Source organism: Erinaceus europaeus, chromosome 1 (genome assembly GCF_950295315.1).
Source record: "Erinaceus europaeus chromosome 1, mEriEur2.1, whole genome shotgun sequence".
NCBI lineage: Eukaryota > Metazoa > Chordata > Mammalia > Eulipotyphla > Erinaceidae > Erinaceus > Erinaceus europaeus.
In genome coordinates, this window is record NC_080162.1 from 184,432,242 (window position 1) to 184,458,285 (window position 26,044).

General features: G+C 38.8%; 1 protein-coding gene across 3 annotated transcripts in view; it reads right to left on the bottom strand.

The window, feature by feature from the left end:
- Positions 1 to 25,777, bottom strand: part of SULF1 (sulfatase 1) — a 206,265-nt gene extending 180,488 nt beyond the window's left edge. For all 3 annotated transcript variants that reach the window (XR_009552142.1, XM_060200519.1, XM_060200502.1), the window contains exon 1: positions 25,467 to 25,777. The gene's annotated coding sequence lies outside the window, so the exon portion shown is untranslated. The remainder of the gene's footprint in view (positions 1 to 25,466) is intronic.
- Positions 25,778 to 26,044: the final 267 nt, after the last annotated feature.

Genomic DNA, 26,044 nt, shown 5'->3' on the forward strand with positions numbered 1-26,044 from the left:
AACAAGTGAAGGGGGAATCAGGCGGTAGTGCAGTGAGTTATGCGTTCGAATCGCAAAGACCGGCATAAGGATCCTGGTTCGAGCCCCCAGCTCCCCAACTGCAGGGTAGTCGCTTCACAAGTGGTGAAGCAGTTCTGCAGGTGTCTATCTTTGTCTCCCCCTGTCTTCCCCTCCTCTCTCCATTTCTCTCTGTCCTATCTAACAACAACAACATCAATAACAACAACAATAATAACTACAACAACAGTAAAAGACAACAAGGGCAACAAAAGGGAAAATAAATAAATATTTTAAAAAAACAAGTGAAGGATTAAATGTGAAAACTGTCTCGATGATTTAGACTTCTTTTCCTTTTTATTTAAATCAAAAGTAGCAAAGGCTATTTGTGTATGAATCTTCTAGCTCATGATATAGCTTTGGCCTGAGAGTACTCTTGCTTGAAAAACTGCCTTAACCTCCATGGGTATCAAACCCAGTCAAAAGCAACTCTTTTCATGTGTGACACAGTAGGTGTGGGGAAGACAGGACTCTTAAAGAGGTCAGGATAGCCAAGGAAAAGTAAGCATAAGGTAAGTTGCGCTGGTTTGTATGAACAACTGAACTTGCAAGGTCTAAGGGTTTTTGTATTGCCTTGATATCTTTGATTCTCACAGGGACTGATTGGTCTAATTGTGAATTCTCTACTTTCTCCATCATCCCCCTACCCCTTATGGGGAAGGACTCTCCACCTGGTTATTTACCCTACAGCTGTACTTCATCTGGCCTTCAATCTAGTAAGGCTTCATTTCTTTGCCAGCCCAAACAAGATAATTACATCCTCTCTGAGAGCCATAGTACACCTTACTTTCTTGTTACAACAAAGCCAGTCAGTCCCTGACAGTCCCTTCTTGTTCATGCTATTTCCGAGTGTAATCTCTGCATGACCCACATGGCATGAAGTGTCCTTGGCTAGGCTGTTAGTATAGATGATGCACAAACTGTTTGTTGATCTCATATGTCCAGTGTCAGGTGTCCTATGTTTGGTCATTCTAGAACTCCGAAGCAAGACAGCAGTCTCCCAAGTGGGATGAAGAGGAAATCAACAAAACAATGACCAGACATTAATAGTAATACTGAACAGAATTTTTAGAGATAACTGATGCCTATTATCACATCTTTTATTAGAGTTGTGTGAATAGAAATGAATTTAACTGAAATCAATTCAGCCAGAACCAACCATTAATAGTTTCAATGTCCTTAAGTTTTCCCACCTGCTTTTTCAAATTTTTTACATTCTCACCTAAAGATTTTGGGCACAGTAACATTGTTCTCTTTACTAGGATGTCTTAATGGCAGTTCTGCCTTGAGGCAAGAGAAAGAAAGATGGTCTTTTCTTTTCTGTCATTTAAATCTCTACTCAATGCATTCTAGCAGTAGAGTGTAAAAGGAAAGAATTTTTTCTCACATTCAGGTAAGTGATTATAATACAAATATTTTCCCATCTTAATATTTTCAAATTCTCAGTTATATTCAATAGAAACAAAGATTTAGATATAATTTCTTTTCCTATTCATGAGATTTACAATAGGAAGGTCATGTTTGTACTAGATTTTAGTTTGAAATTAATATTCTTTTCTCCTCGGCATTTCTATAGAGTTCAGGCACTTCATTACTTGATTATATCCAAATATTAAATGCTTGTCATTCTTGAACAACGATCTAATCTTTCTTTTGTGGGTGGTGGAACTAAGTTATGGAACTTACAAATCGCTGCCAGGACACAGATCACTCTAAAGTTTGTGGCTACCCATTGAAATGCTTGCCTCCATATACCACAGGATGAAAAGGAAAATTTTAAATAGTTTCATACGCAGCATGTATGACATCCTCCCCATTACAAAGTACTGAAATCCCCTTTGCATTTTGCATTGTGCTCGAAGTTGATGGAATAAATGAACGCATTCAAACAACCACACAGCCAACCTCAACAAGTGCTGCAGCCACTTCCCCCGTTTTTGGAACTGTGCCTACTGTAGATCAAAATATAGTCTTAGTTCAATTTAACAAGGGTTCATTTCAGCTACATCTGTTGCTCATCAAATCTCTATTTTAGGAGCAGGGGATTCTTTTTCAGAGATAGATTCTGTCTGCAAGCTCTATGGCAGCAAATAGCCCTCATTAACTTTCACAACACTTTACTGATATATATACAGTACTCACTCCTACTTGATTATGGAATCCAGGAAACCTCTACACCCCTCACTTCAAAGGATTCCTCACTTGACTAATTCTAAAGAGTAAATTGATTTTCTCATCATTTGTTGTGCTTGACAATAGAAAGGCTGACTCAGCAACATGGTTAAAACGACAGCTAGTTTCAATTCAAGGGGAAAGAATTTGTGTTAATATTCTTAATGATTGGCATCTGTATGAGAAGTGAAATTGTTTATCCTTAGCAATAAACTGAGTAGGATTAAAAAAGCAGAGTACTTAGAACAGAAGTCATCTGTCGAGAGAAATTTCGGCTGATGCATATTATCTGACTATACTGGCTTCTTAATTATGGGATATATATCTAAATTTGTTGAAATAAGTTTGAACTGAAGAACTTGGAAAGGATCTTTCAAGAAGTGCAAGTGCTCTGACATTCTGTTGGAGGCGAAGATAACACATTGATTTGATGAATTCCTTTAACATTCCCTCGAACTGTCAGGAAATGAATTAAGAAGCAAGAACATTTATATCAAGTGAAAACACAGTAAAGAAGCATGCATGCACCTTCCTTATTTGGAACAACACTGATAATGCATCCCAGAAAACAGTGAGCTTCAGTGTTGTCTAGTTACCAATTTGGAAATTCTAAATAACCCCAGATGCTAAGTAACTCATTGTGTTTTCCATGGCAGGTTGTTCCATGCTCTAGCTTGGAAATGAACATGGAATGAATCTCAGAGAGATGTGCATTGAGGTTAAGCCTTAGTGCAGCGGCCTAAGCACACGTGGTGCAAAGCACAAGTACCATCGTAAGGATCCCGGTTTGAGCCCCCAGTTTCCCAGCTGCAGGGGAGTCGCTTCACAAGCGGTAAAGCAGGTCTGCAGGTGTCTCTTTCTCTCCCCCTCTCTATCCCTCTTCTCTCCATTTCTCTCTGTCGTATTCAACATCGACAACATCAATAACAACAACAATAGTAACTACAACAATAAAAACAAGGGCAACAAAAATGGAATAAATAAATAAATGTTTTTTTTGTTTTAATAAAAAGCAAGGTATAGACTGGTTTGTGTGTTATAATAGGCATGGTGTTTAACACTTCACAATTTTTTTATTGGAATCTCAGTCTTCTCTGTCTCATCAGTTCCACAGCAAACCTTCATTTAGCTTTTTACCAAAAAGCTGAGTAAATTGTGGGAAGAAGCAGTTTACTGGCATAGGACATTGTTTATAGTAGGTGTAAATTGCAGGAAAGTGTTAACTACCTTCTTAAAATTAATAACTTCATTTTATTGTTTAGCATGTATATAGAACTTCTTTTGAGAAACATGGAGTTTTGGAGACAAGAGACCAAGCCCAAGTCCTAGTTCTTTAGGTTTGTAATTTTTTTAGTCTAGTTCCTTTACTTTTAACTAGAATGACTAGAAATAATAAAAGTTTGCATGTGAATAAGATTGTCCAGTATGTGGTAGGGACTAAGCATTCAGATTTTCTTGCCTTCTCTAAGAATTTTTGGGGGGATACTCATGTCTTAAGCCCTTTTTCAGTATTAGCTTGAGTAAAAAATATATTCCTCATTTTTTTTTCCAGTGAGCAGTAGCCAAGAGTTGAGCCTGACAACAGTTCCATATGCTTCTGTGTTTAAGTATAAATGTTAAGTGATACAAAAGGAAAAGAGTAGGAATCACTATAACACAATGGTGATCTTGGTGATCTCTTTTGTGACTTAAGTTTCAGGGACAGTTATTTGAAGAGTCAGGTAAACTCACAGTAGGCATTGTGATAGAAATCCCAAGAACAACTTTGACAGAGAGCAAAGAATGGATTAAAAAACACACAGAAACAAAGACCAAAGGGAATGTCATTTAAACCAAATTTGTTCCAAATCTAGTTTGCTCCATCTAATCTTTTTGTAAGCAAGTGGAAGAATAAACTGCAAATGCAAAAAAAAAAAAAATATTCCTGGTGACAGGAGTTGGGGACTAAGACAAGTATGCAGCCTGGGCAGAAATGGAGAGAATGTAGGCGGCATGGGGAGCAGGACGCTGGACACAAGCGATGGCAGAAGTTGCACTGTCGGAGAGATGCCGGTAGAGGATGTGCTGAAACTAAGGGAGGAGGAGGGGAAAAGTCTGATTCTGCAGAATCTGTGGAACACTAAAGTCTAGATAGAGTTGGCAGGTGCATTACAAAGAAGAACCAGAGGCTACAAGCCAGGGCCTGAGGCAAGGGTGATGGACAGCAAAGGTAGTGATAGCAGGCAGTGCCTGAAAGGAATTGCTTTAATGTCTTAAACCAGTGCCAAACTGAGTAACCTGAGACCCTATGTGTGACTGACTTCCATGAATACAGTTTTTACCCTGAAATTGCCTTACACTGCAGTAAAGTTAAGCTGTGCACTTAAGGTGTCTAAGTGCTGTGTTGGAATGCATGGGTCGGACAGAGGCTGCATGACTAATGGAGAAAAGGTAGTGTTGAATGTGGTCCTCTCTGCTTACCTAATCATTCTTGTTTGAAGAAAAATGCATGCAAGTGAGTATTATTGGAAACATTAGAGTGGGAAGAAACCACACAGGGGATGATTTGAAGTGTGGGTTGTATGAAAAGAGGTGGAAAAATGTATCTTGTATATCAGGTCACTTATTTTCAGCTTAAGTCTTCCCTGACTGGTCCCTTCCTGCCTCACTGCTCAGTTGACACATCTGAGGTCTGTGGAGGAAGCCAGATGTGTTCATTTCTTTTTATCCAGACTGGTTATAGCAAAGGGAAATATCATGAAGTTCATCCAGAAGTGAGACTGAATGCCACTTTTTGTCATAGAGATAAAAGAGTACAATCTACAAGATGTTTTCCAGGTAGTCTGAAAGCCACATCTGTCAGATTACTCATAGAGTGGTTCAAATTTCCAAGATTAATTAAAAAATTTTTTTTGAAAAGTGATTTTTTTGTTCTCTCTCTCTCCTGGCTTTGAAACTGTATGTTTTACTTTCAAAAAATATGGTTTGGTGATTCTAACCAACTTAATTCTCAGGTCTCTCTGCTGAAGTATTTAGATCATGATGCTTTAAAATCTCTAATGGAGAACTCCAAGCATGACTCATTTATTTAAATAACTTTTTTTTTTTGAGTGTTTAATGTGTGTTAGGAGCTGCTGTTGATGGAAAGAAGATCTGTACCTACATTTTTTTTATACAAATAATGTTTCTGGAAAGAAGTTTGTCAACTACAAAAGGAAAAAAAGATTAAAATAATTGTAAATTTGGAAAAAGTAGGATAAATAATGTCTAATAATTGGGAGGGAGTGTAGAGATCCTTCATGTCTTGGTCCTTCAAGGTCTGTAACATGGTCAAGTTGGTTAAGCCCTCAGAGTCTGTCTCCTTATGTATAAGACTAGAAATATGAATGTTTCCTATTATAGAGATATTGAAAAAAATTAAATTTGTTGTTTATAAAATACCAATTTACATATAGTTCGTACGCTCTAAGTAAGTCTTAACTATTATTATTTATTAGTGAAAAAAATAAGACATCTTTCCAACCATCTTGTTTTGTTCTTCAGGGGAATACACTTTTATTCTATGGCTAAGTACAGTGTGAATCTTAGAAACTTCAGGGATAGGGGTGTGAAAAGTCACTAGGATGTCAGTCATAGTGGAAAGAATACTGAAATTTTAGGATCAGAGTATCTGTCTGAAGAGTATGACTGTCTATTAGTAGTTATGAGTGTTAACACACTGTCTCCTTCACAGCCTGTTGAGGGGGTCTAATAATGGCTGTCCTACCTGCTTTATCCAAGTTATAAGGAGCAAATAAAATAAAATCATAAAATGATTTACAGTGAGCAATATGCATATAAGCACAAGTTACCGTTAAGTAATAATTATGAATTTTCCCAGGGTTGCAGAGGACCGCCAAAAGACGTGATTATGGCTTATAAATCCTTTGAGTAGAAATTTGTTTCCTGTTTAGACAAAAGTAGATTACAGGTTTGGAGGAAGTGTGGAAAAATAGAAGATTTGCTCTTCAACTTGCAGCTGTTTCTATTAGCATATAAGATTTAAGATTTAAGACCTTTTGTTCCCTAAAAGTTTGATATTTAAAAATAATTACAAAAACAGAAAAACAAAAAAAATGAGGCTTGGCAAATTGTGTTAACTTATAGGTAAGGCCCAGGAAAGAACAAAATAAAGCACAAACCGCTTATTCAGGTTAATCAGTCTTATTAATAAACTATTACTCCAAATTATTAACAATTTCTTTATCAATTGGTCTCTATACATATGTGTACATGTACACATGTGTGCATACATAATATCAAATATGTGTGTATTTTGTATTTATTATTACATATACTTTTCTTAAACTCACTAAGTTGGACACATCATGGCTTTAGAGCTTTCAGTATATCTCAATATCTTTTTCTTATTCTTCAGAAGGTGCACAGGCATTTAGTTCCACAGGTATTTAGTAATCCCCTGCACAGTATTATCAACTCAAAATGTTTGAAAGCACTTTTACAGGCTGCTATATACGACTGAGAGATGTGTGATTTGGAAAAAAAACAAATTACATAAAACTTCAGATGACATACAAATATAGCAGAAGGTGGACTAAGAAAGTCCATTGTCAATGTGCGTACAAACTGAAGATCAGAGCCAATTTAGAGTCTCTGTGGTGAGTGAAAGAAACAAGACAGATGTTCTCATCCTATGTGTCATACTTTTTGAGTTCTGTTTGACTTGCATCTTTCTTTGTGCTGTGTACTTTGTTTTTTTCTTTGTTAACGGTTTGTGATGTCATATGATCTTTTCGGTGGAGATGATGGGCCTGCTTGAGAAAATTTCATAGAAACTGATGGGCAGATGAACAATAGAAGTGTAAAGAGTTTAGTAATAGGGAGTCCGGCAGTAGTAGCACAGCGGGTTAAGCGCACGTTGCACAAAGCACGAGGACCGGCTTATGTAAGGATCTGGGTTCGATCCCATGGCTCCCTACCTGCAGGGGAGTCGCTTCACAGGCGGTGAAGCAGGTCTGCAGGTGTCTATCTTTCTCTCCCCCTCTCTGCCTTCCCCTCCTCTTTCCATTTCTCTCTGTCCTATCTAACAATGACAATATAAATAATGACAACAATAATAACTACCCTAACAATAAAAAGACAACAAGGGCAACAATAGGGAAAAAAAAGAGTTTACTAATAGTTCATCTTTGTTTCTTCTGGGATGACCCTGAGTACTGAAGATGATACATATTATTTTTATTTATTTTTTAAAGATTTTTTTATATCTATTTAATTATTTATTCCCTCTTGTTGCCCTTGTTATTTTATTGTTGTAGTTGTTATTGTTGTTGTTATTGATGTCTTTTTTGTTGGGAGAGGACAGAGAAAAATGGAGGGAGGTGGGGAATACTGGGGGAGAGAAAGATAGACACCTACAGCCCAGCTTCACCACTTGTGAAGTGACTCCCCTGCAGGTGGGGAGCCGGTGCTCAAACCGGGATCCTTCCGTTTGTCCTTGTGCTTTGTGCCACGTGCGCTTAACCTGCTGCACTACCACCAAACTCCCACACATTATTTTTAGTATAGGTAATAACTTAGAAAGAAATAGAAAGGGGGAAGTATGCTTAACAGAATTGTATAAGCTTAGTTGAAAAAAGTATATATTTAGACCAAAGAAATAATATTTTGTAAAATTCCTTTTCAGCATTCACTGTAAACAGCTTTAACTATAGAGAAAGCACGCTGTTATCTTCATATTTTGAAAAGAATTCTACCATTTATCGGAAAGTGTGATATTGCTAGGCCTGATTTCCTTATACTAACCAGATTTTCAATCATTACTCCAGTGAGTTGACAATGAACAAAACCTTAAAAATACAAATGAAAATATTCTTTTCTCCTGTGACATTTCTTTCAATGCTCTAAAAATTACAATGGCTTCTTGTATCTACAACAAAAATGAAATCTACAACATGCTTTTAAAAGTGAAACTATTTCTTTTCAAAAAGCCAAAGCCACACTTAAATGTTCTAACATAGTCTTTTATTTTGAACTGCTAAATCATCATTCTTTTTGTTTAAATTTTTTTGGGGGGAGTGGGGGTTGGTGAAGGAGAGGAAAGACAGCCATTGGGTTAACAATTAGGAGGCTCCAACAAACATTTCTGCCTCTCTTTGGCTAATCAAGTCTTTTAAAAAAAATATCTTATTTATTTTAATGAGAGAAAGAGAGGAGAAGACCATCACACTACTCAGCTCTTGGCTTATGGTGGTCCTAGGAATCGAGCTGGAACTTTGGAGCCTCAGGCATGAAAAGTCTTTTGCAGAGTCATTATGCAGTCTTTCCAGCCCCCTCCCTTTCTTTTAATTTTTAATAGGTTTATAAATTTATTTATTGGATAAAGATAGACAAAAGGAATCAATAGAATAGGTGAAAATAGAGCAGGACAGAGGAAGAGAGAAACCTACAGCACTGCTTCACTGTTTTTTTTGTTTGTTTGTTTGTTTTCTTTGGTTTAAAATTCTAAGTGTAATTTACAACTATGAAATATACCTATAATTCAATAAGATTGATTTTTACTTCTTCCACAAATACATTTAATTTATAAACCATACTGCTATGTAATGGTATGTATTCTAATAGTTCACTATTCTATGAAGAATATCACTAATATTTCTTTTGACAAAATCCCAATACCAGAGGTGATGTCAACAGGGAACATTTAAACCATTCAAAACAACAGGTCTTCCGAGTGCTGAGAGAGTCAGATATAATCTGAATCACCTGAAACATGAAGCAGTGAAGTAAAGGCTAGAACACATAAGTAGGGGCTGGGTGTGGATGCACTCAGTGGAACACGTTACTACGCACAGGGAGTGGAGTTCAAGGTCTGCAGGTCCCCATCTGTATAGGGAAAGTCTCATGAGCGGAGGAACAGTGCTGCAGATAACTCCCCTACTCTCTGCCTTTCTTCTTCTCTAGCTCTCTGTCTCTCACTCTGTATCCAAGAAAAGGAAAAAAAAAAAGTGGCCACTAGGAGCAGTGGAGTAATCATTCAGGCATGGAGCCCTAGCATTAACCCTGGTGATAAAAAGAAACAAGCAAAAGGACACACACACACACACACACACACACACACACACACACACACACACACACACACACTGCTAATTACTCCACTCACTACTTTTTTTTTTTTAACCCTGGGTTTGGCATCTACTTTGCTTACCTAAATATTGCAAATTCCAATGAGTTAGCTCACGACAATGTTTTGAAGGAAAGATAGACAATATTTTCATCAACATTCAGATTATATTCTTTCAATATAGATTTTTGAAAAATGCCTTCACAAAGAAGTTTCTTATAACAGAGTTACATCGTTTTCTGCCAACACTGCATGGAGCATTTCTGCTGCAAGAAATTTTACACAAACACATAGACAGCTGAACAATTAATGTTTTTCCTGTTAGCTACCATTCCAGGAATTCTATTACTTGACTATTCATTGTAATACTTAGAAAATGATGCTTAGGGGGGAAAAAAAAGAAGGAAAAGGAGGAGGAGGTGATGGGAAGAGGAGGAGGAAGCAGAGAAGGTGGAAGAAGAGGAGGAGGGGGAACAAGAAGAAGAGGGAGAAGAAGAATAAAAAGAAGAAGACCAAGAAGACACTGGCAAAGAGGAAGAAAGAGGCTGGGCGTTTGCACACCTGTTTGAGCACACATGTTACAATGCGCAAGGACCCAGGTTTGAGCTCCCAGTTCCCACCTGTTGGGGGAAAGCTTTGTGAGTGGTGAAACAATGTTGTGTCTCTCTGTCTCTCTTCCTTTCTGTTACCCCCTTTCTCTTGATTTCTGGCTATCTCTGTCTAATAAATAAATAAAAGTAATTTAATAAATGCATAAAGAGAGCTACGTTCATTTCATAGGTGCTAATGCACAGTTGACATATTAACTCTCTTTATTCCTGGTAGAATCTCATTGATTTATACTATTGTTTTCATAATTTTTATTTCAGATAGCAGTAGAGAGAAAGCGAACAATGCAGAGACAGAGAGAGACACCACAGCAATGCTCCATCCTCTGTGGAGTTTCCCCTGATGCCATTGGTGCTCCATGTTGGACCAGGATTTGAACCTGAGGATTCACAAACACTAAGAGACACACCTTACTGAGTGAGTGATTCTTGCCTCCAGATGTAGTTTTCTACATTGGAATATCCCCTTTTCCTCCTAAAGGTGAATGATGACAGTAAAAACTCTGTAGTGATTTTTTTCTTTAAATTTTATTGTTTGCATTTTTTGACCAAGTCTGGCTTGTACAATTCTTTCTGGGAAGAATGAGCCTTGTAGTTGATAGGCAGATTTCTGAATAGCCCTAAGCCTAGGTTTCCTCAGAGGTTGAATGATTTTGCTTAGATGATCTCTAATGTGAGTTTAGTATTCTATGTTTCTGTGACACCTTACTTTCCTTTCCTGAAAAATATAATCCTAATTATAATTTTTTTAGAAAGACTACAAGATATGCTAGCCAGTAGCTTTGACAGAATGTGTGGCAATTTCCTTTCTGTTTTAAGTATTTAAAGCCTCTTGTTTCATTTGCTAATTGTTCTACAATTAGAGTGCTACAATGAGACTCCAGTTCCTAATCAAAGGATTTTTACAACTGAATCCCACTGCAAAAAATAAATAAATAAATAACACATATATGTGTGTATACATATATATGCATAAACTATGTGGACTTCAAAGGGTATTTTAATTTATACCATGCATAAATTATATATCATGAATGCCTATCCTGCACATAGTGAATTATATATAGTGAATATATTCATCAAAGCTGAACAAATACATATGTAGCCATTTGACACTGTCAGAAACTCCAGTCTAGACCTAATTTTATAGGCCTTGGAAACAGAATTGCCACAATCTTCTCAGTTCAGCTCTCAGGATAAATTAATTGATAACAGAATCTTGAGTGGCTGGCATGTGAGTGACACCCAGCTATACAATTTCACATCTAATCAAGGAAGATGGGAATTCTAGTTGGCCTATTGTCTATTTGAATTTGCTTCTGGATGGAATCCAGCTGGCACAAAGTCAGCCATGGAGAGTGATGTGGGCAGAAGATGGAGAAAAAAAAATGTAAGCCAGAAGACTGGTGTATGAGATTGTGTCTTTCCACATTGTCAAAAAAATCACCTGATATAGCTGTGAATTTGCTGCTGGTTAATTTCCTAACATTTCTCCATGACTGAAATGCAATTTTCTATCCCAGTTGTCTTTGTCCACTGTGAGTGAATATGCAATGAAGACCTAAATTATATGTTGGATAAACTATCCATGCTTGATAGATGCAGAAGTTAAAAACCTAACTTCTGGGGGCCAGGTGGTGGCACACCTGGTTGAGTGCACATGTTATAATGCACAAGGACCCAGGTTCCAGCCCCCGGTCCCCACCTGTAGGAGGAAAGCTTTGCAAGTGGTGAAGCAGTGCTACAGGTGTCTCTCTGTCACTCTCCCTCACTATTTCCTCCCTTCCCTCTTGATTTCTGGCTGTTTCTATCCAATAAATAAACAAAGATAATAAAATAATTAAATGAAAAACTTCTGCCTTAGTGATTCAAATAATGTAGCAGAGTGAAAACAATAATAAAAATCTATGAAGGATAGTAATAAATATAAAAGTGTAAGGACTAACATTATAAGACAATATTTGAAGTGGTAAGAACAACTTCAAAAAAGAAAGAAAAGACTAATGTTTGGAACAGTTAGGTAAAGAAGTTTTCATGGAGATAATGGACACATGATGCCAACTGGACTTCCCTGAACAGATGACCCCATCAATGTGTCCTGGAGCTCTGCTTCCTCAGAGCCCTACCCCACTAGGGAAAGAGAGAGAAAGGCTGGGAGTATGGATCGACCTGCCAATGCCCATGTTCAGCAGGGAAGCAATTAAAGAAGCCAGACCTTCCACCTTCTGCACCCATAATGACCTTGGGTCCATACTCCCAGAGGGATAAAGAATAGGAAAGCTATCAAGGGAGGTGGTGGGATACGGAGCTCTGGTGGTGGGAACTGTAACCTTCTTATCCTATGTTCTTATCAGATTTTACATTTTATAAATAAATAAATAAAAACAATTATTAGATCTGATGTTTTCATAAAGCCTTATTTTTGTGACAAAAAATGTGACTGTTGAGCTGCGCCGTGGAGAAGAGAGAGGGGATCCAGAGCAAAGAGGGAACACAAATCTTTATTGTTGGGTCAGATGAGTGGTTCAGGCCACGTGGAATCAGCCAAAAATGTCCGTCCCCCGCTACCTCACCACTGGGCAAGAGAGAGAACGCGCGGAAGTGGGAGGGCTTTATAGGGCAACAACCAGGAGTGACATGTCAGGACAGGATTGGTTAAAAAGGGCACTGCGAGGATATCGCAGGGAGTGGCAAAACCTGAGGGCAAAGACTGCATCTGTATAATTCCCCAACATCTCCTCCTTTTCCTTTATATCTAATGGACACAGTAAGGAAATATAGAGTGGAGCAGGCTTAAATGTTTTTAAGGAATGCCATGCTCAGGTGGGAAGATGTAGGACGTTTTTGTGGGGGAGGGAAGGCTTAAATGGCCCCCAGCCTTGTGAGATTTATGTGTCCTCCCTGTGCTCAACCCCTCTATAGAGAGAGAGACTTACCTGGAGGGACTCATCTCATAGGTTAAGCTCTGCCAGGCTCAACCATCTCCTCACAATATCTCTACATCTTTTTCTATCTTTCTATCTAGTCATTGCATTAAGATGGTTCAATGTCTGTAAAAGACTCTATTTTAATAATATCTAAGTAATATCAAGCAAGATCTGTACAAAGATCTAGCCTGTTTATATTATAAGGCCATCACATGTATAGCTATTTATATATACATAAAGAGATAAACAGCTATTCCATAATGACCAGTGTCACTTGGGAGACATTGTAAATTAAATCATACTTCCAGCACCTCCATTTTCTTTAGAATGTATCACTGCTCATTTTTCCTGGACTTAATATGGCATTTCCTAACCACATATTTTATCTTCTATTTAACTGATCACTAAGTTGCTAGTGTTATTTATCTCTTCACAATATGTTTACAGACATCTTTTGCTCAATCTCAATATGACTAAGAATGTTTAAATGTTTTTAATAATTTGGCATCTGCCTACTTCTCTCCCTGCCCTCTCTCCTCCCCACTCCTCTTTCCTTTTTTGGTCTCCAGGGTTATTGCTGGGGCTCGGTGCCTGCACCATGAATCCACTGCTCCTGGAGGCTATTTTTTTCCATTTGTGTTGCCCTTGTTGTTTTATCATTGTTGTGGTTATTATAATTATTGTTGTTATTGATATCGTTGTTGTTGGATAGGACAGAGAGAAATGGAGAGATGGGGAAGACAGAGAGGGGGAGAGGAAGACAGACACCTGCAGACCTGCTTCACTGCTTGTGAAGTGACTCCCCAGTAGGTGGGAAGCTGGGGGTTCGAACTGGGATCCTTGCACAGTCCTTGTGCTTTGTGCCATGTGTGCTTAACCCACTGTGCTACCGCCAGACTCCCATCATCTTTTTTCTTTCTCTCTTTCTTTCTTTCTTTCTTTCTTTCTTTCTTTCTTTCTTTCTTTCTTTCTTACTTTCTCTCTTTCTTTCTTCCTTCCTTCCTTTCTTCCTTTCTTTCTCTTTCTTTCCTTCTTTCTTTGTTTATTTCTTTCCTCCTTCCTTCCTTCCTTCCTTCCTTCCTTCCTTCCTTCCTCTCTCTCTCTTTCTTTTTTTTTTTCGCCTCTAGGGTTATTGTTTGGTCTTGGTGCCTGGGCCAAGAATCCACGGCTCCTGGAGGCCATTTTGTTGCCCTTGTTATTGTTGTTATTGTTATTGTTGTCACTTATGTTTTTGATGTTGGATAGGACAGAGAGAAATTGAGAGAGGAAGGGAGACAGAGAAGGGGAGAGAATGATAAACACCTGCAGACCTGCTTTACCACCAGTGAAGCGACTTCCCTCCCAACCACCACCACAACCCCTACCCTCCCCCCGCAGGTGGGGAGCCAGAGGCTCTAACTGGACCCTTGCGCTGTCTTTGTGCTTTGCTCCATATGCACTTAACCTGCTGCTCTATGGCCCGCCTCCCCATATTGCTACATTTTAAAATATTTTATGTGAGTTAGGGACACAGACCAGTAGTAATGCACAAGACCTTCTGAAACCCCAGATGCCTCAAATTCAATCCCTGGTGCCACCATCTAAGAGAGAGGATCAGTGCGCTGGTCACTCATTTTCTGTCTATCTCTCTCTCTCTCTCAAATAAATAAAAATTAGTCCTAAAAATTATTTTGTGTTTGCATACTTTTCCATGATAGCTAAATCTGATATTCTTTCAGGACTAAGATGGCATCCTATAGTTTTCTTTCTTTTTTCTAATTTTATTTATTTTTTATTATTATCTTTACCTATTTATTGGACAGAGACAGCCAGAAATCTAGAGGGAGAAGGAGTGACAGAGAAGGAGAGACACAGAGAGACACCTGTAGCACTGTTTGACCACTTGTGAAGCTTTCCTCCATCAGGTAGGGACTGGGGAGTTGAACCTGTGTCTTTGTGCATTGTGACGCGCGCAACCAGGTGGCCACCACCCAGCCCCATCTTACTTTGCTTTATATTACTCTCTGCACTGTAATAGAAGTGTAGATACTGGAAATTCTCAGGCATGTGAGATAAATTAATGAACACATTGAAAAAACTTTCATAAACCTACTTTCTCTCTAGTTCTTTGTTTTATTAATTTATTTTTTATTACTGGGGCTCAGTGCCAACAGTTCAAGTCCACTGTTCCTGGAGGCTATTTTTCCCATTTTGTTGCCCTTGTTGTGGCTATTATTGTTGTTATAGCTGTTGTTGTTGGATAAGACAGAGAGAAATAGAGAGAGAAGGGGAAGACAGAGAAGGGGAGAGAAAGATACAGACCTGCAGACCTGCTTCACTGCTTGCGAAGCGACCCCCCTGTAAGTGGAGAGCTGGGGGCTCAAACCGGGATCCTTACGTGGGTCCTTGCACTTTGCGCCATGTGCATTTAACCCGCCACACTATCGCCCAGCCCACTCGCTAGTTCTTTTTAGAAAGTACTTTAAGATTGTTCCTCAGGGTGCCAACTTCAGTGCTAAAAACTACAGCCAGGGCAGGAGAAATAGCTCGCTTGGATAGTGCGCTCCTTCGCCATGTGTACAACCCAGGTTGGAGCCTTGCCACTACTGCATTGAAGGAAATTCTGGTGCTATAGTCTCTTTCACTTTCTCACTCTGCCTCTCTGTCTCTATCAGAAATAATAATAATAATAATTTAAAAAAAATTTTTTTAAGTTTTCTTTTTTTTAAATATTTATTTATTTATTCCCTTTTGTTGGCCTTGCTGTTTTAATGTTGTAGTCATTATTGATGTCATTGTTGTTGGATAGGACAGAGAGAAATGGAGAGAGGAGGGGAAGACAGAGAGGAGGAGAGAAAGATAGACACCTGCAGACCTGCTTCACCGCCTATGAAGGGACTCCCCTGCAAGTGGGGAGCCTGGGGCTTGAACCGGGATCCTTACACCGGTCCTTGCGCTTTGTGCCACCTGTGCTTAACCTGCTGCGCTACAGCCCGACTCCCAATAATAATAAATTTTTAAAAACTTGAGGTTTGATAGCAAGTATATCCTCCAAATCCTGTTAACTAAACATAGAAATTATATGTAAAAGGGGCCAGGTGGTGGCACACCTGGCTGAGAGCACATATTATAGTGCACAAGGACCCAGGTTCGAGCTCCCTGTCCCCACCTGTAGGGGGAAAGCTTTGCAAGTGTTGAAGCAGGGCAGCAGGTATCTCTCCATCTCTCTCCTTCTCTACCACCTCCTTCCCTTTCAATTTCTGGCTTACTCTATCCAATTAATTAATAAATAAAGAAAGAAAGAAAGACATTATATGTGAAAATAAATGTGATTTTATATGAAGATTCCAGGCGTTTAGAAAACACTACACATCTTGTGCTTTTATTCCCCATGCTATATGCAGAATACTTTTCCTTGCTTTTATTCCACATCATGACATTCTCAAGAGAAAGAGACCACATGACTTGCAGGGGCCTCTCTTTCGGAATGTACTTCTTGCAGATGAAAGTTAAATGTTGTAGTCTCAAGAATTTCTGGATGCAATGCCAAGCACATCTGTTTGCTAGGACACTCTACTCAGGAAAAGATTGATTATCGGCAGGTGAAGGTTAGATGTGAGTCTCTGAACTGGGAGGAAGTCTATTCAGAAGACTTATTACATTATAAAAAGGTGACTTTTGGTGCTGAGCTACTCTAGTGATATGGGTTTGAATATAATATTCACAGGTGCACACTTGTAAGTTAACTCATCAAGAAATCCACACTCAGTATGAAAATGAGTCTGTCTCATGATGACTGTGGTACAGCTAATGACTCATAAGAGTCTTTAGCTTAATATAGTAGGTATTGTCTTTTACTTTAACTTAATATAGTAGGTATTGTCTTTAAGTTATGATACTGTAAAAACTGTAATTTAAATTATTTTCATCTATTAGACATGTGTTACTATTGTTCAGAAGAATGGGATAATGTTATGGTTGATTTTTTTTTTTCTGTAACTTTTTCATCAAAAAACTTATTTTATTTTTCCTGAGTTCCAGAAACATATTGGTCCAGGTCTTTTAGGTATTCTGAGGTAGAAAAATTGTATATATTAGTAGTTCTGTTTACATAGGAAAAAAACCATAGGACAAAACAATTTTTAAAAGTTCAGGTTCTAGCTTATTGTTGCAGTAGAACTACCAATAGCATTTTGTAGATGAATTGAAATCACAGAAAATGTCAAGAGAAGAACAAAGATTAAAACTGATGAGAGTCGGGAGTTGGGCGGTAGTGCAGCGACTTAAGCACATGCGGCACAAAGCACAAAGACCGGCAGAAGGATCCTGGTTCGAGCCCCCAGCTCCCTACCTGTGGGGGAGTCGCTTCACAAACGGTGAAGTAGGTCTGCAGGTGTCTTTCTCTCCTTCTCTCTGTCTTCCCCTCCTCTCTCCATGTCTCTCTGTCCTATCCAACAATGAAGACAGACAACAATAAGAATTACAACAATAAAGCAACAAGAGCAACAAAAGGGAATAAATAATTTTAAAAAAAAGAAAACTTAAAAAAAAACTGATGAGAATAAAACAAAAGCAAGCATACCTGGAGGCAAATAAAAAGGAATCAGAGTGTATTGATTTGGAACAGAAAACTCAATTATTATAGTTTTATAAGGTGCTTGAAAGTGTGACAAGTTCCCATCTCACTGTGGTTCTCTTTTACAAACGTATCTAGGCTTACTCATAAGTTTGTTTCTCAGGTGAACTTTAGAATCTTTATATCCAGCAGAGCCATTGGGGCTCTTATGCACATACAACTCCCAACATTACTCTAGCTTTGTGTTAGAAATTCATCAGTATTAAATGAGATATACAGATAAAAATTTGGGGGGGATTCTGTTTTTTTAAATGACAACTTTTTCACTCAAGAAAATTGAGTGAGTTGAGTATAGCAGTTTATTGTCAACCTCACCCACAAAAGATAAATAGTGAAATGCCCCAAGTCCCTTAAATTTGCATTTTAGGAAATGTAGAAAGTTTCCTACAGCTATATGTATATATCAGAGTATAATTTTTTTTTTACCTTTTTAAGTAAAGAGCTATATTTAAAAAGACACATTCATTCTGTACCCCATAAAACATTTTGGTCTATACTTTCAGAGAGATAAAGAATAGGGAACCTTCCAATGGAGGGATGGGATATGGAACTCTGGTGGTGGGAACTGTACCCCTTTTATCCCATAATCTTGTCAATCATTTTTAAATCACTAACAAAAAAATTTTTCCTTAAGTGAAATTTTAAAAAGACATTCATTTTTATCTAGTGAAATAGTACTCTGCAACTAAAAAAAAAGATGATATTGTGTCCTTTGGAATCAAATGGATGCAATTGGATGCGATTATATTTAGTCAAGTAAGGAAACGGAAGATGATTACAGATGGTTTAGGTCATATGTTGATTATAGCGATTTGAAACACATAAACTAACAAGGACAACAACAAAAGTAGCCAAACTTCAAACTGTTTCTAAGACTTTGTGAGAACTACAGTGGTGATTGCTGGCAGAGGTGGGGAGGGGTTGGGGACAGAATTTTGCTGGGTGCAGTGCAGAACCATACCTCTGTAAGTTTATGATCTTGTAAACCACTATGAAATCACCAATAAAAATAAAATAAAACAAATGTATTATTGTGCAGCAGTAGAGCTCATATATTTTGAGGGCAAAGAGTTAGTTTATCTTTTAGGCAGAGCATGTTAATACTTCCTTTTGAAAATCCTGCAGACCATCTTTGCTGGGGTCAGGGAGGGATCTCCACAGATATTGTCTGGCCCTGGGCATTAGAAGAGTTCTGCTTTCTTTTCTCAACCTGTCCAGCAGCAGGTGCAGACCCAATGATTCTAGCCTTTGATCTATCCCAAGATGCTAAAAAACTGAAGTTCAATGATTAGTATCCAAGGACGCAATTACTAGGTGATAGTCAGGACTCTGGTAGTAACTTCACAGTCTCTGCTCTTCTAGGGAAAAGGCACAAACAGGCCGCCCAACAATTAAATGATGGTGGATGCAGTGTGTGGGAACAGGCAAGAGCTCAAGCTGATTGCTGTCGGCTTTTTCTTAAGATTGGTTCGGAGGGGACGGCTAGCAAAGGTTGGAGGTCCTTGTTTTGTCTATATGGTATCATGCTTTTCCAATTACTTCTGGAAGTTTGACTTATTCTCTACAATGTTTTCCATGTTATTATTTCGTCCTAAAGAGTAGGCCAGAAGGAAGGAAAAAGAGCACAGGAACCTGGTGGATTCAACACCCTGCTGGGATCCACTACTCAGACTCTTTGTTCACCCAGTGCTTGGTCCCTCGGGCCTCTGTTCTAAGTTGTCTTTTAAAGGAGGACCCAGGACCCCCTCCTCCCAGCACAATGTGTTCAGCTCTCACCATTGTCCTAGCAAGATCCATTAACTCAGTTGCTCCAAATCTCTTAATGTGAAAAGCAGCCCTGTCTCGCGATCTTCCTCTACTCTCACCTTTCTCTCTCTACCCCACCCCCCATATTTGATGTTCAAAGGAGCTAAAGGAAGACACACCATAAATAGAATTAAGGATTGCCCTATGAACATTTGCAAATCCTAGAGCTATGTTTATATATGTGTCACCCAATCTCATCTTTCCTTCATGACATCCCCAGAGCAAAAATTCCCCTCTCTACTTTACAGAAGAGAGAACTGAAACTCATAAGTTAAGTCACCTACCCAAGTCTTGATGTCTAAAGGAGAGTACAGGTGTGTCTGAACCCAAAGATGATATTCTCCTGTCTCCAAAGTAATATTCATATTTTAAATTAATTTTTATTATTATCTTTATTTATTTGATAGAGACAGCCAGAAGTCAAGAGGGAAAAGGGTGAGAGAGAGAGAGACAGAAAAACACTTGCAACCCTGCTTCACCACTTGCAAAGCTTTCCTCCTGCAGGTGGGGAATGGGGGCTTGAACCTGGGTCCTTGCGCACTGTAACATTTGTGCTCAACCAGGTATGCCACCACTCAACCCCCAAAGATTCTACCCCTCATATTCAGAATTTTATATGGCAAGGAAAGTAGAGTCATTTGTATTATAGTTAAAGAGATTGAAATAATAAACTCAATTTCATATAATTCTCAAGCTTAATTTCTTACAATAATTTCACATTCTGTCCAACTGGAGTTTTTCCAAAGCTACCCCCAGATCCAGTCAATCATGTTTCACCATTTCTTTTTTCCTTTCCTTTATTGAGAGGAGCAGAGCCCATTAGAACTGGTAAGTGGCTCTGAAGTAAGGTGACTAGAGGAAGAGTGGCTTGAATGTGTGAGTGTCCCTATAAGTTAGTCAGCAAATACTTATTAATGTTTCCTATGGGGCTCAAAGTGTCCATCTTAGATGTCACTCAACATAAAGTGGTTTAAAAAAAATTAGAAAATGAGATTAAAAAAAAAAAACAAGGGGGAGATGGGGATAGCTCAGCGGCTTAAGCGCATATGGCTAAAGTACAAGCACCAGCTTAAGGATCCTGGTTCGAGCCCCCGACTCCCCGCCTGCAGGGGAGTCACTTCACAGGCAGTGAAGCAGGTCTGTAGGTGTCTATCTCTCTCTCCCCCTCTCTGTCTTCCCCTCCTCTCTCCATTCCTCTGTCCTATCCAACAACAACCACAACATTAATAACTACAACAATAAAAAACAACAAGGGCAACAAAAGGGAATAATTAAACAATTATTAAAAAAGGAAAGACTTTATAAAAAAAAGTTGTGCTAAGTGTAACACATAGATGACTATAGGTATCATAGTCTTATATGCCATGTCATGTAGTTATGAAAGTGAGTAACTTCAAGGAAAACAGACCATCACTTGGAGATGTGCTAGAGGAAGCAATGTGACCAGAAGAAGCATTTTGAGGCAGTAGAACTTCAGTTGGAACTTCGAAGGATTTGGATAGAGAGAGGATGAGCATGTTCTAGGCCCAGGCTTATAAATCAAACACTAGAAGGAACTATACACATGAAAACAAACTCTTGTTACAGGTAGCAAGATGGACAGCTAGAGAAGTTGAATGTGTGTGTGTGTGTGTGTGTGTGTGTGTGTGTGTGTGTGTGTGTGTGTGTGTAGGGGAAGGAGCAATGAGTCAGCCACTTCACCTACTTAGAAAGTAAACTTCTTCTAACTAAGACACCATCTCCCCAGGCAATAACTTGGGTCCAGCCACATCCTAGATGTCAGGTGCAGGCAAAAACTAGTAATGCCCCCCTTGGGATATTCCTAAAAATAGACCTGTCAGCTTTTTCCAAAACAGAGACCCCAAATCTTCATCAGCAATATTCTTGTCTTTAGGTTCATGATTAGTCAACAATCTGTTTTGTAGGGGAGTCTCGGATGGTAGCGCAGGAGGTTAAGCACAGGTGGTACAAAGCACAAGAACCTGTTAGGATCCTGGTTCGAGCCCCTGGCTCCCCAGCTGCAGGGGAGTTGCTTCACAGGCTGTGAAGTAGGTCTGCAGGTGTCTCTCTGTCTCTCTTTCTATCTCCCCCTTCTCTCTCAATTTCTCTCTTTCTCTATCCAAAAACAAATAAATAAAAAAAGCATGCAAAAAGAAAACTTTAAAAAAACCCAACAATTTGTTTTATTTTACATCTTAACTCTTTTTCAGCCACCAGGTTCCAGATGCTAGCATGATGCCAACCTGACTTCCCTGGACAGACAACCCCACCAATGTGTCCTGGAGACTCACCTCCCCAGATCCCTGCCCCACTAGGAAAAGAGAGAGACAGGCTAGGAGTATGGATCAACCTGCCAAAGCCCATGTTTATCAGGGAAGCAATTACAGAAGCCAGACCTTCTACCTTCTGCACCCCATAATGATCTTGGGTCCATACTCCCAGAGGGATAAAGAATAGGAAAGCTATTAGGGGAGGGGATGGGATACAGAGTTCTGGTGGTGGGAACTGTGTGGGATTATACCCCCTCTTACCCTATGGTCTTGTCAATATTTGCATTTTACAAATAAATTAAAACATAAAAATAATAAAAAGAAATTAAACTGTTGCAGGGGATTGATTGTTGGAGAGATGATTGAAAAGTTGGGGCTAAATAACAGATTAGTAGATAGAGAAATTGAAATTTCATATTTATGAGTAGTGAGAGCTCATTTCTTGACTGAGCAGTAGAGGTTTAGGGAGGTCAGTATTCAGTGGTGGACAGAAAGAGGAAATGGAGGCAAGTGGAGCAGTTAGGAAACTGTAATAACTCACATGAGATACCAGCATTCTACTGGAGCAGTAGTTGTAGGTCAGGTCTGGGAGACATTTAGAATTTCATGACAAATTGGTTGTGGAGGTGATGTGATGTGAGAGAAATATGAGGCGGGAAGGGGGGTGGCAGACAGTCTTAATTGCCCCCTTCTCGAAATATTGGGGTAGAACTGGGATTCTAGAGAACATGTTTCTGGATAAACTTCCCTGCAGCTCTCAGGTTGCCTCTTTTACCTGCCCCCCCATACATTATGTAAACTAAAAGTAAATTGACCATAGACGATTTTATGTACACATCTCTTTTATTCCTCAAAATCAGTAACAATGATAAAAAAATAATCAATTTAGAGTTAGCTAACAAATTGAAGCCCCTTAAATTTACTCTATGCTCTACACACACACACACACAATTTACTCTATGCTCTACACACACACACACACACACACACACACACACACACAAGTTGCAGAGGTAAAGAGAAAAAAAAAAAAGAGCCAGATGTCCTAAACTGATCCATAGGGTGGCTTCATTCACATGACAATAGTTGGTGCGATCTCAATATGCAGTGTTAGAAAGTCTGCTTTATTGCTTTCAAAAAAACAAACCAATTAAAACATAAGACACAAATGAACCCATACCCCACCCCTTCCCATTTAGATAGATAACTTAAAAAAAAATGCAGTGTCACAAACTGATTGTCTTCACTGTCTCAATGGGAATGACTCCAGTAGCCTGATTAAAACCATATCAATCTTGTTAGAAGGTAAGTACAGAGGATCCTTTCCGTTTCTGATGAATCTCCCCACACATAATTTGGTGCCTGCCATGAGTTCAGTGAACACCTGGATTAAGCATTTTAGCTTTCCACTCCACCACAAGAAAAATGGATCTTGTCATTTTCATGACTGAAGCTTTCTGATGGCTTCTCACCCCAAATCCCTCACTTTTCCCAAGACTACACAGTAGGATGTATAACTGTTCTTCCCCCACTGCAGTCATTTTATTTTATTTTTTATTTTACTTTATTTTTTCACTTCACTGGGAGGGATCTCCCAAGTGCTTAAACATGTCACAGCTCTTAGAATGCTGATGGGAACTTCATGTGTGTTATCTGCACAAGTACTGTCAGGAAGAAACCAAGTGTTAAATGAGGTATGTAGAAGTCACCATCCATATGGTTGTGACTACGTACCATCTGGAACAGTGGGTTTTGGACTCTTTTAGTTAAGTAACTTCATATTACCTTAGCCTTTTTAGGGGAAATAGTACAAGTTTGCCTTCTCAAGGTGTGAGTGGATGATTTCTGAAGAATTCTTTCCTTGTTTTTATCTGACTTAACTATGCTTACAATTTTGGAGGGATGGAGGAATTTTCCCAGATAGTCAAAATCCTGGACAGGCAACCTGGGGTCAGTCTGCAAGATTGGTGATAGATGCTATGCTTGTGGGTCCCTGTGGCTATTCTTTGCCTTTGTTAAATGCCATCACTATGCATCATATGGAGAAAAAGCTGAGCTGGCAGGAGGCATATTCTCCAAAACTATTTCTATTTAGCAAATAACTTCCTTGGTTGTCAGCACCCTACCTGATACATGCTGTGCATATAGTTCTAATCCTGACACAACATGAAATGATAGTTTGTCTTTCTATCTTTAGTTTTTAAATCCCAGTCCCATTGTAAAGTCAAAATGGAATGACTGGAATGCCCAAAGACTTCAGCTTCTTCTTCTAGCGTTTGCCAAGACTTCAGTTTATGAACCTAGTCAGGCTTTAGTTATGTAATATTGGGCTTTGCAGCTACTTCATTGTAATAACTGACAGCTTATTTATGAAGTCCCTTTCTTATTGAAGATTTTTGGAACTAGAGTCAGAACATTACACTAAAATGTTTTAACCTTAACTTTGCAAAGGAAAAAAAAATAAACTGCTTGCAAAAAATGTATCATGCAATTTAAAACACTTTACAGGTATAATTATGCAATTGAATTTAAAAAAAATCACAGGGGACTAACTATAAATCCTGTTATTCAACCAACTGAACAGCTCCTATTTCAGGATAGCTTATATACAGTATTACTCATAGAGCCTCTCACCTGCAAAGGACAAGGATAGTGTTGGGTTTCTCTACCAAATGTGAATGTCCACTAGCAAGAATTTCTGAGGTCTGTAAGCATATGAATACTGATGTTGACAGGAAGGTCTTTTAGGTGCAATGTGATTCTTTCACACACCTACCCAAATAAAAAAAAATTCTTAATGAAAATTTTATTTTGTGGTCTCTGTAAAATAGAGTATGAATTTTAAAGGCTCTTTTTTTTTTTTACCCTGCCAATTAAACATAAAATATAAACCCCATTGTTACATATAGTTTGCTTTAATTTTGGCAGGGTGGTTACATTCATGGCTCCTCACGTCTGTGATGACAACTCATTTCATGTTGCTCAGATACCGGACAACCATCAATTTCCAATGACTTTAATTCATAATTAAAGCCTTTTCTTATGTTTGTTTATAACCCAGTCAGAGAATCTATTTACATTTAATTAACACTTCAGATAGCCTGTTTAAGATCTATAAATGTAGTCACTTTAATGATCCATTACAAAGGTGCTTCTCTAGTTTTCAATGACTTGTAAAACTTTCACAAACAGATCTGCAAATGAATTACCTCCATCTGCTCCCCTGCAGCTGCGAGAGAACTAAGTTAAAGAGCATTTTCCTACTTCCTCCTTTTCTCCCAGCTTTAGAAATGTTTGTCTTAATGCAGATCTATCAGCTGCTCAGAGGACAGCCTCTTCTCTTAAGGAATTTTTAATCTTTAGTGTAATCTATAAAACCTTAAAAACAGAAAAAGCACTTTGGTGCGTCGTAAATCAGGCATAACACTACACTGCAAAGAGTGAGAGAAAGAGACAGAAATCAGTTCTAAGAAAGCATTTCCATCTGTGCCAGCAACTCAGTGATAGCCTGTTAAGAGACTTTATGATTTAACTAGTAAAATGCAACATTTGAAAAAGTGAATTCAGTTTCAGAAGTTAAAATAAATGCCTTCTTGAACTCACTCATCCTTTATGAACGATTGATAGCTCCTGTTCTGGAGTACGTAATGAGGACATTAAAAGGTACAGTCTCTAGAAGACATTTTTTTCTTAGCTACACCTTCAAGAGCCAGGCATGAGGAGTGTTAGTTCTATAAAGACAGCTAAACACCGAGCTGTGTTCACTGTTATCTGTCAGCCGTACAATAGCAGCATTGATAAAACAGCAACAACTGGCTTTGACAAGTGTGCTGTGCTAGCATTCCATTCAAAACTATGTTAGAGAGAACGAGAGAGGAGAAAAGCATTCAACGTCTTTTACTCTACCTGAAAAAAAAACTGCCTTTCTTGTGGCTGCTGAAAATGAATTCCTCCTCTTCCAAACGCAAAGTAGTTTTCTTGCCTGCAACTCTCACTTGGAGGAGACCACACAGCTCCAGCAAGGCAGCCTTCCTGCTCCTAATCCCCACTCGAATGTGATGACACACACTAACCCCAACCATCTGGTGAAACACGTCCTCAAGCACTCAGCACAGTGGTGTGTCAAGACAGGCTGCCCAATCCAATTGCTGGGGCTGGGTGTCTCTTACCGACTAGAGCTGCAGGCAGGACTGAAACTGGAGGTCTGAAAACTCCCAGTCAAGTAACCTGAGATTTTCAGAGAGAAAGGACTGCTATGAAAAAAAAAAAAAGAGAGAGAGAGAGCGCGAGGGGTGGGGGGTGGGAGGTGCTAAAGAGAAGGTGGGGGGAATGAATTAACCCGGTGGCTAGCTGTGCATTACTTTTCGCAACTCCTTATGCTTGCTCTTTGGGAACCGGGATTCTCTGTAGGATGCACCGGAACGCTAAAAATAAATTAATAGCTTTTCCCGCCGCCTAAAGAAGAGAACAATCTTCTCCTAGGG